This window comes from Theropithecus gelada, chromosome 16 (assembly GCF_003255815.1).
Source record: "Theropithecus gelada isolate Dixy chromosome 16, Tgel_1.0, whole genome shotgun sequence".
NCBI lineage: Eukaryota > Metazoa > Chordata > Mammalia > Primates > Cercopithecidae > Theropithecus > Theropithecus gelada.
The window spans coordinates 20,226,551-20,239,269 of NC_037684.1; the positions used below are offsets into that span (position 1 = coordinate 20,226,551).

General features: G+C 39.7%; 1 pseudogene; it reads right to left on the reverse strand.

Annotated features, from left to right (window-relative positions):
• Window positions 1-6,271: 6,271 nt before the first annotated feature.
• Window positions 6,272-8,114, reverse strand: LOC112609322 (annotated as a pseudogene).
• Window positions 8,115-12,719: the final 4,605 nt, after the last annotated feature.

Consider the following 12,719-nt stretch of genomic DNA (forward strand, 5'->3'; position numbering starts at 1 on the left):
GTTGCAATTGCATCTGGCATCTTTGTCATGAAATATTTGCCAAGACTCGTGTCCAGAATGGCATTTTCCTAGGTTTTCTTCAAGGGTTTTTATCCTCTTCTATTTTACATTTAACTCTTTAATTCAGCTTGAGTTGATTTTTGTATATGATGTAAGGAAGGGGCCCAGTTTCAATCTTCTGCATATGACAAGCCAGTTATGCCGGCACCATTTACTGAATAGGGAGTCGTTTCCCCATTGCATGTTTTTGTTGACTTTGTTGAAGATAAGATGGTTGTGTATATGCAGTTGTTTTTGTTTTTGTTTTTCTGGTCTTTCTAATCTGTTGCATTTGTCTACATGTCAGTTTTTGTACCAGTACCATCCATGTTGTTTTGGTTATTATAGCCTTGTAGTATAGTTTGAAGTCAAGTCATGTATTGCCTCCAAGGTTTTTTTTGTTTGTTTGTTTGTTTTTGCTTAGAATTGCTTTGGCTATTTAGGCTTTTTTTTGGTTCCATATAAGTTTTAGAATTTTTTTTTCTAATTCTGTGAAGAATGTCATTGGTAGTTTGTTAGAAATAGCATTGAAATTGCTTTGGACAGTATGACCATTTTAGCAATATTGATTCTTCCTATCCATGAACATAGAATGTTTTTTCCGTTTGTCTATATCATCTCTGATTTCTTTCAGCAATGTTTTGTAATTCTCATTGTAGAGATCTTTCACCTCCCCAGTTAACTGTATTCCTAGGTATTTTATTTTTGTTGTGGCTATTGTGAGTGGGATTACGTTCTTGATTTGGTATTCAGCTTGGATGTTGTTGGTGTATAGAAATGCTACAGATTTTTGTGCATTTACTTTGTATCCTGAAACCTTGCTGAAGTTGTTTATCAGATCTAGGGTTTTGGGCAGAGACTATGGAGTTTTCTAGGTATAAAATCATGTTACCTGCAAACAGGCATAATTTGACTTCCTCTCTTCCTATTTGGATACCTTTTGTTTTTTGGTCCTACCTGATTGCTCTGGCTAGAACTTTCAGTACTATGTTAAATAGGAGTGATAACAGTGGACATCCCTGCTTTGTTTGGGTTGTCAAGGGGAATGCTTCCCACTTTAGCCTATTCATACAATTGGCTGTGGGTTTGTCATAGATGGCTCTCATTAATTTTAGGCATATTCCTTCAATGCCTAGTTTGTTGAGGGTTTTTAACACAAAGGGATGTTGAATTTCATCAAAGCCCTTTTCTGCATCTATTGATTTGATCATGATTTTTTGTTTGTTTTTTTCTTCAGTCAGTTCTGTTTATGTGATGAGTCACAGTTATTGATTTGCATACATTGTACTAACATTCCATAGTAATATTTTGTCAATGTGAACCAAAAGCCTCTCTTCAAAATGAATGATTTAACAAATGAATGAATGAACAAAAGAAACAAACAAAAAACTTCCATGTTCTGTGTGATGGTTGATACTGAGTGTCAACTTGATTGGACTGAAGGATACAAAGTATTGATCCTGGGTGTGTCTGTGAGGGTGTTGCCAAAAGAGATTCACATGAGTCAGTGAGCTGGGGAAGGCAGATCCACCCTTAATCTGGTGGTCACAATTTAATCAGCTGCCAGCGAATATAAAGCAGGCAGAAAAATGTGAAAAAGAGAGGTCGGCCTTGCCTCCCAGTCGGCATCTTTCTCCCATTCTGGATGCTTCCTGCCCTCAAACGTCAGGCTCCAAGTTCTTCCATTCTGGGACTTGGACAGGCTCTCCTTGCTCCTCAGCTTGCAGATAGCCTATTATGGGACCTTGTGATCATGTAAGCTAATAATAAACTCCCCTTCATTACATATATATGTATGTGTGTGTATATATATATATACATATAAATATCTCCTATTAGTTTTGTCTCTCTAAGAGAACCCTAATACATTCTGTAATGTATTAGGTTTGTTCTTATAAACATGTGCATGTAGCCCTCTCCCAAGGTGTGCATACTCCCTATGCCAACTTTCGATATGGTCATTAAGGTCAATGGTCACAGAAAATCCTCTCAGTGGATGGAGCATAAAGCAAAGAGAAAAGTAAATTAGACAAAGACATGCCTGTTAGCATAATTAAGGTCTATTAATGAAATATCTTCAACCCAGGGTAGAAGATAATCACAATAAATGGCCAGTAGAATTTGATTGCCAGTGACTCCACTATAGCTTTCTCTTTCAATTTTCCAAATATTTAAATATTCAGAGTTCTTGTCATAATAAGTTGACTCTGCCCACAACAAGTGTGTGTGTGTGTGTGTGTGTGTGTATGTATGGTGAGGGGGAATGTGTGTGTGTGTGGTGACAGGGGATGGGGTGTGTGTGGGGTGGGGGAGAGAGTGTTTGTGTTTTGGTATGGTGCGGGAAGATACTGTATTTCCTTCCAAAACAACAATTTATTATTAATTAAGTCCTTATCATGTATCAGAAACCATGTCAAATTGGAAATAAAATGATAGAAGAGATGCCATATCTAGTCTTGGCATGGTGGCTCATGCCTGTAATCCCAGCACTTTGAGACACTGAGGTAGGAGGATTGTTTGAGATCGAAAGTTTGAGATCAACCTGTGCAAAATTGCAAGGCCCCATCTCTGAAAAAGAATAAATAAATAAAATTAAAAGATTATCCAGGTTTGGTGGTACATCTATAGTCTTAGCTACTTGGGAAGCTGAAGTGGAAGGATCACTTGATCCCAGGTTTTTGGGTCTGTAGTGAGATATAATGTGCCACTGCACTCCAGCCTGGACAGCAGAGTGAGACTTTGTCTCAAAACAAAAAAGGATGCAAATTTTGAGAGAGGTAAAGGAGCAATTGAAGATGACATGTGCAGCTTTTCCTGATATCTCTTTGAACTCCTCATCAAATTCCTTCTCTTATAAGCAGCATTCTAGAATCACTGGATTTAAGAAGTGTTTTGTTTTTTCTTTAGTAGTGCTTTAACCTTTCATGAATATCATTTTCTTCATCCTCTGCTATGTGTATCAGTGGAAGAAGGTTGAAACTCATGAAACTTGGTAGTGTACTACTCAGAGTGCTTAAATAACTCTTGGTTACCAATATTCTTGGTGATGAAGTATGCTGGAGACTGATATCTTGATTATGTAGCAGATCAGTTCTAAGTGGCTACTGTTCTTTATTTGTATACTCAAGATCTGCTCATTTACTCCCTTTGTGTTCATCTGTGGGTGGAAACCAGCTGCAGGAGTGAGGGAGCAGTGGGTATGTGGGTCACACACTACTACCTTGTTTGTTGCATCAAAGACCTGGGCAAGCTCAGGCAGATAAAGGCCTGGAACTCCTGTTATACCTGTTGGTGAGAGCAGCAGGTCATGCACTAGCAAAAAGACAGGGAACTGTAACTCATTTGCTACCATCTTGTGGAGTCAAATAAATAAAGGCATGTTTACTAATAGCTTAGCAAGAAAGTGAAAGGATAGAGTAATACCACTCATTGTGGCTGATATAAAATGGATGGCATCCCTGCACATTGGTGTGGTCAGTTTGGGTTTAAGAGGCAGAGGTCACACAGAACCTTGTGGGCAGACTGTATAATATGTCTCATCTGAGTTCTATAGGTAAATAAAGAGGGTGGCCTTGGAAACCCTGATCATAGTATTGAATACTTTGCTTGATGAAACCACTCTGAATGTGTTTATGATGTGTTCATAACTCTCCTCATAAATCTTGCTAATAAGTAAGATACTGCATTGTAGCTGGTGTCCCTGGACCGAGCCTGACTCTGTGTTCCCACCCAAATCTCATCTCAAATTGTAATCCCAACATGTAGGGGAAGGGGCTTGATTGGAGGTGACTGGATCACAGGGACGATTTTCCCCGTACAGTTCTCCTGATAGTGAGAGGGTTCTCACTAGATCTGATGGTTTTAAAATGGAGTTTCCCCTGCACTCTTTCTTTCTCCTGCCGCTATGTGAAGAAGACCCTTGCTTCATCTTCCAACATGACTGTAAGTTTCCTGAGGTTTCCCCAACCAAGCAGAACTGTGAGTTAATTAAACCTCTTTTCTGTTTATAAATTACCTGGTCTCAGATAGTATCTTTATAGCAGTGTGAAAATGGACTAATACATACATGATGTCAGCTTTCCATTTTCTTTATTATTTTCTCTCCATTCCAGGATAATCATTACTAAAAATTTCTTTTTTTGTTTCAGAATTTGATTTGTTATTCATATGTTTTCATTGATTTAAACATATTTTGTGCAATTTCTAGAGTGCATCAGAAAAACAACACAGAGGGCAGTAGCACTCTCTCAGTCCAACCTCCAGTCCCTGATGCTGGGGGCAGGACCTATACGACTGGCTGAGGTACCATGCCATTCCATGAAGTGCCACCCAAAAGCCTTCTGTGGCACTCTGGACCACTGACTTTTCCAGAGTCCACATTCAATGCAACGTGAGCACAGGCTTCTAGGGAGAATGGTAACAGGCCAAGAAAAGAAACCCCACATTCTTTTGCCTGCAAGGCCCAGGGCCAGCTCCCTCTTACATAGGGCCCAATTTCCTTCTGATCACAGAGTTGGTCTTGCTTAAGACAAGATGCAGAACTGGCATGAAGGATGTGGCCAGGTAAGGCAGCCAGGTTCCCTGTTAGATCCCCAGACTCTCCTGAGCACCAAGTGGGGAGCATTACCAACAGGTTTGTGTAAAGATGTCTACAGACAGCCATGCGCACCTGGATCCCCTACTGGCTCCTACAGTCAGGGCACAGATAGTCTTTCAAACATTGTTCCCAAGGCCAGGGTCTAAGTCAGCTGCATGGGATTGTCAAGGCTGAGGAAAGCAGGTGAACTGTGCCTTTGTCCATAGGGCACAGAAACTCTTCTTGTCTGCTGGGTGGCACTCATGGAATGGCCATCTCTCTGCCAGTCATCTCAGTAATCACAGGTGACAAGCAGACTCCTGGTGGCTGGACTGGAAGGAGACCAGCCTGGACCAGCTGACACATCTCTGCTCCAAAGCTGGGTAAGCAGAATATACACAGCCCTGGTCCTCATTCCCTTTCTTTGGTTGTTCTTCAAACCTTCGAGATAGTTTCTTTTTAAGTTGGTTAACCAATCTCAAGGTGCCAGAACTGTGAAGTGTTCAGTGGCACAGGACATATGAACACAGCTGCGCCTCATCCCCAGATGGCACCCTTCTTACTTCCTCCTCAGGCCGTTCTTTGATGTGCACTGGACTGGGCAGGGACTGGGGGACAGTTTGAAGACCTCTCTCCTTTGGGACCTGTCTTTCTCAAGAAGCCATGAAGAAACTGGCCTGAGACAAGTCAGGGAGTAAAGGGAAACCGCCAATTAGGAGGCAGAATACAAGTCTTATTACTTCCACCAATCAGCAGTGGTAGCGTAGAAATAAATCCAATAACTAATATCCTGTCCTCTTGTAAACCAAGACTCACCCCAGAACCCTCACAGACACCCACTCAGAAGATAAACTCAACTCTTAAGTCAAAAGAGTTGGGTGAAAGCAATTAAAACAAAAGGAACAAATTAGATGGTTGGGACCAAGGACTCAGGAAACAAAGCTGGTAAGTTCACCCATAGAGCACTTACAGTTCCCAGCATACACTTAAGCCATGTGGATCACTTTTTAATAAGAGTCAACTTCTTATTAAAATATAAATGCTAAGACTAGCTCTTCCTGCTTTTGCTTGAGAGACAGACAAGCTGCAGCATGGCAGGGAGCAGAGAGGTTCCCCGGGATTGTGCGCAGAACTGCTGGGAGGTGTAGAGCAAAAACCTCCCTTCTGGGGGAACTGTTCGGAGGTTTGCAGCCACCCTACAGCACTGGTGGGAGACGAGGAAGAAGGTTTGGCAAAAACCCAAAGGAAAGGTGTGGTTTCTGTCTGTTCCAGCACTGTGAGCCATCCAGTTGCCCTCTAGCACAGTCTTGGCTCCTGGGAGTAAGCAACAGCAAGACAGCTGAGTGTCTGGGTCTATGCTAATTCAGGCCTGGATTAAAGGTTTCTGACATGAGAGGATCTGGGGCTCTGCTACAAGGATTGGTTTTCTTGTTTGTTTGCTTTTTCTGATGCAGAATAGGGAATTACAATACAGCAAGGTGTCAGGGAAGGAAGGGACTGTCCAATCCTGCCACCAGCAGATGCTGGAAGGGAGATGCTCCTTCCCAGGCCTCCCTGGCATTAAGAAGGTACGAGGGGCACTCACTCTTCCTGACTGTGCTTCTCCTTGTGGGTAGGAAAGACCCCAGGGCGGTGGCAAGCAGAAAGGGAGGGATCTTAAAGGTGCTGCTCTCCACTGGCTTCTCTAGCTTTTCCTGCACCCCACTGCCCAGGTTTCCTCCCACAAGTCTCAGACAGTGCTTCGTTTGACTGCCTCTGACTTTTGAAGCTCTGAAAGCTCTGTGTGTAGGACTCGCTAGAAAGCCGCTGGTGGGAATGGGCCATCTCTTCTCAACAATCATAGGTGGCATCTGGACAAGGTGCAGGGGACTCTGGTCTTTCAAGACCTGAGTCAGATTTAGGATCTGACCCAGCATGACAGTAATCTGCTTATCAAACTGGTCCTTGGCAAAACTAGAATTTTTTTTTTTTTTTTTGAGATAAGGTCTCACTCTATTGCCCAGGCTACAGTGCAGTTGCCTGATCTTGGCTCACTGTAACCTCTACTTCCTGGGCTCAAGCAATCCTCCCTCCTCAGCCTCCCAAGTAGCTGGGATTACAGGCATGCACCATGATACCGGGATAATTTTTACTTTTTGTTTGTTTGTTTGTTTTTGCAGAGACAGGGTTTCCCCGTTTGCCCAGGTTGGTCTCCAACTCCTGAGCTCAAATGATCTGTCTCTCAAAGTGCTGAGATTACAGGCATGAGCCACCACACCCAACCCAGGAGCTTTCCTGAAGAGTTCACATAGGTCCTCTTCCAAGTCCTTGAAGTTAGGGTTGGATATCTTTGGAATGATCAGATCTTTGAACTCCTAAGAGAATGGGACTTTTGTCTGAGACAGCCAGGCCTAGTGCAAAGGATATTCCCTTCAGGAGTCAGGGTGCTTTGGAGGGAAGGCCAGCCCATTGTCTATGGCAGCCACCTTGATAACAGTCTCCTTCACCACCACCCAGTCTGTGTGCTGAGAGTCAGAGCTATCCTTTGGACAGTCACATTTACCAGTTGTCATTGCCTCTGTTAGTGTCGCAGATGATGTGATCCAGCACCACCAGTGGCTGGAACTGCAGTAGTAGTTGCTGTTTGATATTCTCAGGGAGCGGTTCTGCTTCAATACGCCACAGCCAATAGTCTGCATCTTTGTAGCCTTCAACAATGAGCTGGAAAGAGCCAACCTTTGGTGGGTTGCCCGATGGGGTTAAACCACTACCCAACGTTTGACACTTTCTCTAGCACAAGCTGCTTGCCCCGGACATCACTCTGTCAATGGCACTATAGTTGAATGTCTTACTGGCCAGGTATACCACCTTTGTAAGGAGCACAATCTTGCATTCTAGTTTTCGGTCCACCAGGTCGCCCTCTGCCTCTGAGAGATAACCCTGGTTGAGGACAAGGTATGCACCACGGCCAAAACAGCAAGGACGGCACAGCTTCTGCAACCACCTGGTCCACTTAGGATTAAGTTGCCCATAGGGGCTCTTCATTCTTGGGTTTGAAGACAACAGTGATCTTTTATTTACTGGCAAAAAAAAAAAAAAAAGCAAAATGCATATATTCATATTGTTAAGTCTTCAGAATTATTGTCTTATCCAAAGCGGCTAGCAAGAGGCCTCAGTTACTGGTCTTCTCTGTCTCTGCTCCCCCGGAACCCCAACCTCTGAAGAACAACGAAGCAGTAGCAACAGGTTCACAACTCATGAGTTCATTGTAACTCTCCAGACACCTGTGAGGGTCCTTGACAAGTAGCTTCTGCTGGGGCCCTGGTAGATGGGGCTTGGGAAAGACGCCGCGCTTAATGGCCAGTTCTGCCTGCCACACCATAGCCTCGAACTCAAGGTCCTCCAAGAATTCATTCAGCTCCTGGTGGGCCTGAGCATTGTGCGCTGCCTTGGCAAACCCTGGACCTGTGCCACCATGGTTTGGCAATGGAAAAATTCTTCCTGCAGAAATACTGCTCATGTTTTTGGCCACTGATGACATTATTTTTTTCTTGCAACAATCCATTTTGTACTACAGTACCACGTTAAAACAAAATGAGTCCACATGTACACCTGTATAACACATCCTTCATGACATTAATATAACATTTATCCTGTTGTTGTTCGTACATTCAAAAATTCTCTGAAGGCTTTTAAGCTATTTTAAGTTCCCTGTTATTAATGCTGTGTCCATATTTTCTTCTCCAGTGGTTATCTGTAATAAAGACTTTTTTTTCAATTGGATGAAATTAAGTTCCCTCCAGTAATTTTTCAATATAAGTTTTTTGGATTAGAAAATACTAATTTTTATTGTTAACAATTGCATTTTAGGTTGAAAAATATTTACTAAGTAAGAAGACCTAAAAGATTGTTAGGGAGAAGATGAAAAACATATCCTATTAAGAAACAAATAAAATTACATATAGTCATTTCTGTACTAATAATATCAAGTACAAAGTATTCTTATTCATTGATGAAAACAAATTTAAAAATTCTCATGATGGTACTTTAGCATAATCAGTTATTGTTTCTCTTTCAGCATAATGAATGGTTAAACAAACTTCACAAATTCAAAGTTCTATTTTCCCCATTGTTTTAAATAATGCCATTACTCTGTACATAAAATTATTTTGGAATTTTAAATAAATCCTAGAAGAATATGCAATAATAGTCCAAAAGACACCCAAGTTTAATTAATGTGGGGAAAATTTGATATGTAAGCAAACCCAAATATATACATAAAACTAATAGTTTTCAAAATGTGCTGTATTGAAACTTCAACAGAATGCATTTTTTAAACTTTCATTAAAGATCCGTGTGTTCATAGTATGAAGCATTTTTATTTCAGTAGGCACAACCACTAGGTATTTTTTGTTTCCTCCAGTATTTTTATTTTCTTTGGACACTAATGCTATTTACCAGAGTCTTTTAAAACACCAAGAAAGTGGAGAAAATTTAGTACTCATACACATAGAATTTTATAAAATTGGTTAAAAAGCTTGAAAAGCTTTAGGTTAAAATGCTTTCTGTATGAAGCTATGCAGTATATCATATAGACTCTGTGCTATTGATCTTTGTTGTTAAATACTGTAACATAGATGGTTTCCTTCAGCTCTACAGAAATTCACGAAGATTGTGAAGCAGTGTTGTACCACACCTCCAGCTCTCCATCTACCTCTTCCCTATTAAAAGACAAAAACACGCTGACATTTTATTCATGACTAGACCATTATACTAAACACTTTTTGTACATATAACTTAAATCAGATACCTAATAATGAAAACAATACATTATTTTCTATCTCTTTATGTCAGTTTCTAGTGGAGAAGATGTCACTCTAAGGAGAAGTCTGAACTTAGATTACGAGAGCATCTCTGCTAAGCCAGGATGGTATGTCTAAAGCATTTGATGAGGAGTATAACAGGGCTTGCTCATATCAAAAGTGCAATTCAGAAATAAAATGCTTTCTTTTTCTACGTATCTTTAGGACTGTTTGGATTGCAGAAATAAAATAGATAAAGGTTTAAGAAGGGAGACATCGTGATGGTTTGGCAACAAAAACCATAGAAAGACCAACAACTTTAATATAACAAAATATTCCATCAATTAGTATACACTTTTTGCAGATGAATACAAATTATTCGTGAATGAATTGAAAAGAAGCAAGCTGCGTGTGTGTGACTATTACAGTTCTAGACTCTTACTTTGATAACAACTATTTTTCACCATGGTGAGATTAGGAATCTACTGTGATGCTTGAATATCTTAATTGGTATAAAAGGGATTGCCAAGCTTTTCAAAATTTCTTTGATAAATGCTTTTCTTTTCTTTTCTAGAAAAAATGATTATTCGATCCTCTTCTTGGCTTCGTGTGCCATGTAAGATGCAAAATAAGTATAGTGAATATGAAGCTTTTTCAGAACCCGGCAAGAAAATAAAATGTCACCTACCCTTTCTAGGGTAAATTAAAACGGACTCAGAACACCTGATCATCAATGTAATCAACAGTGTCAATCTCTGTGGAAACCTTCCCTTTCCCTAAGTTCACATGAGAAACCTAAAATCACCAGGTTCGAAAAACTTGGGGGAGAAATGTCTGTTCTTTATCCATGATGGGAATTCGCTCTACCATTACTATTACCAGGAGATGACTTTCACTTTCTAATGAAACACAACATTTTCCAGAGGCTCAGAGATAGTCTTTCATGGAATCATTCTCCACTCAGATTTTGATTTTTTACATTGAGATATAAGGAATCCCATGAACCCTCAAGCCCACAGCATTAGTGTTCAGCCTTCTCAAGCAGGTCACAGGCATCGCTTGATCCATCTGTAAATTGTGAGCAATCCGGTTACAGTTCTTCAACAGTTTCAGAAACTCATAAACTAAAATTCCCTTTCATCATTAAGTTAGGTTTTTTTTTTTTTTTTAAATTTATTTCATCTTCATGTATTTGCATTTCCTCTGATGTTTGAGTTCTCCTTAAAGATCCTCTAGATCTTACTTAAAGCTAATGGACCTTGACTGCCATATATACCCTGGATAGAACATGTGCTCAAGTACTTCAAAACTTCTGTTTATAGCCTTGAAACTTACAAATCGTCAGAAAACACCTTCAGCAAAGGAAACGAGGGTCCCACACCTCTGAAACTGAGCTGTCTTATCTGTAAGGGTCTGTGTAATAGTGAAGAAAATCATCCTGTGTGGTGAAAACAAGACACAAGTTAAGAGACCTGATAATTACACTGTCTCATAAGTATTGTAAAATCCACAGGATGTATACCAGGAAAAATGAAACATGTTTAATGCAGACAAGATAACTGCTATTGCTCTTTCATTTTTTTCAGTTTTAATGCAATATATTATTATTGATGTAAACCTGAGTTAATTACAAATCAGCTAGATTTGTCTAAGATTGTAGCACCTGATTTCTCTGAATAACATACAAGCTGTCTTATTAAATGTAAATGAATTGTTTGTTCATGATATGAAATTATTACAGAGTATTTTTGTTTTGATGCATATCAATAGAGGTTTTTATAGAGTTGCTATGCACAGGTTGAACAATTACACAGATGTTCTGCAATCAGAGTGGCAAAGACTATGCATTATGGAAATGTCTGTTTTCCTTTTCCTGTTTTTCCACCTCTTTCTCCTTTATTTATTTATACTCCTCATTATCTCTTTAGTCCTCCTTCTAAACTGGTATTACTGACTACCTTCAACAAACTAAATTATCTGATGGAAAAGACAATATAAAGAAGACATGCTAACAAACAATCCATCACTTTAACACAAATATACAAGTGCAACTAAGTGCTAAAGTTAAAGTAGCTATAGCATGCTATGATAAATCCATTGCAGTATCAATTTCAAGCTATTCGTTGTAAAAAAAAAAAAAAAAACAGGCATACACAAACACACAAAACAACTAATTTTTATATTAAGGCAAATGTTTATATAATATCAGATTAATATAATTTGAAATACTAAGAGGAATGTAATGACAACTTCAGTCTTTCTATTTGATCCCTCTACCCTGTCAGTGTACTTTGATGTTGAGAGAATTGTGTTAAGAAATACTTGGGAAACACTGATGTAAGATTTTCTGAAAGATAAGGTTAGAATTCTATGAGAGGCATTCAGTCTTATTAGGGACATGAAAAAGCACAGGATAATTGTGTAACAGGCACAGAGTCAAGAAGCATAGAGAAAATGGGCATAAAGAAATAGAAAACATGGTTTGATATAGATGTGCAAATAAATATGTGCAATTAAATACCGGTACATAAATGAAGGTAAGATAAATAAGAACCATGGCACCTGACAAGTAATGGCCAAAATTCAAGTTGACAATCTATCTAAAAGGAACCATCAAAAGTAAGAAAATAAATATAAATCCTTCCATCTTACCATTGAAGAGATCCTGATCATAACTCCCACTTCAATCAGAGCAGTGAGAGCGTTACTGTAAGAATCAACTCCATGGGCATTTTGGCACCATGATACTAAAAAAGTATTAATGCCAGAGTAGTAGAAGGAAATAATTAAAGCTTTGCTTTCAACATCCTGTTTGCTCTCTGAATTCTCTCATGATAACTTCCTTCTTTGGGATATCATTCTCTATTTATTCAAAAAGTCAAAGTGGAGTGGATAAAACTAGATATATTCTCAGCCTTATGAGGAAACCATTTTACTTTCCTTCATTTTTCTCTTAATATGCTTCCTTTAGTTTTAATTTTCTTTGCTTTTGTCCCTCCTCCCTGACCAAAAAACAAACTTGAAGTATGGGTCATAAAGACAAAGAATCAAGTATACTTTGGGTAAATCTTCAGACAGGTTCACTTAAGTTTTTGTGATGCATATTTTGCCTTATCTAGCTCACTGGGAGACAATATTGGGGTTATACCAAAGCCTCAGCTAGTATTAGTCTGTTCTCACATTGCTGTAAAGAAATGCCTGAGGGTCGGGCGCGGTGGCTCAAGCCTGTAATCCCAGCACTTTGGGAGGCCCAGACGGGTGGATCACGAGGTCAGGAGATCGAGACCATCCTGGCTAACACGGTGAAACCCCGTCTCTACTAC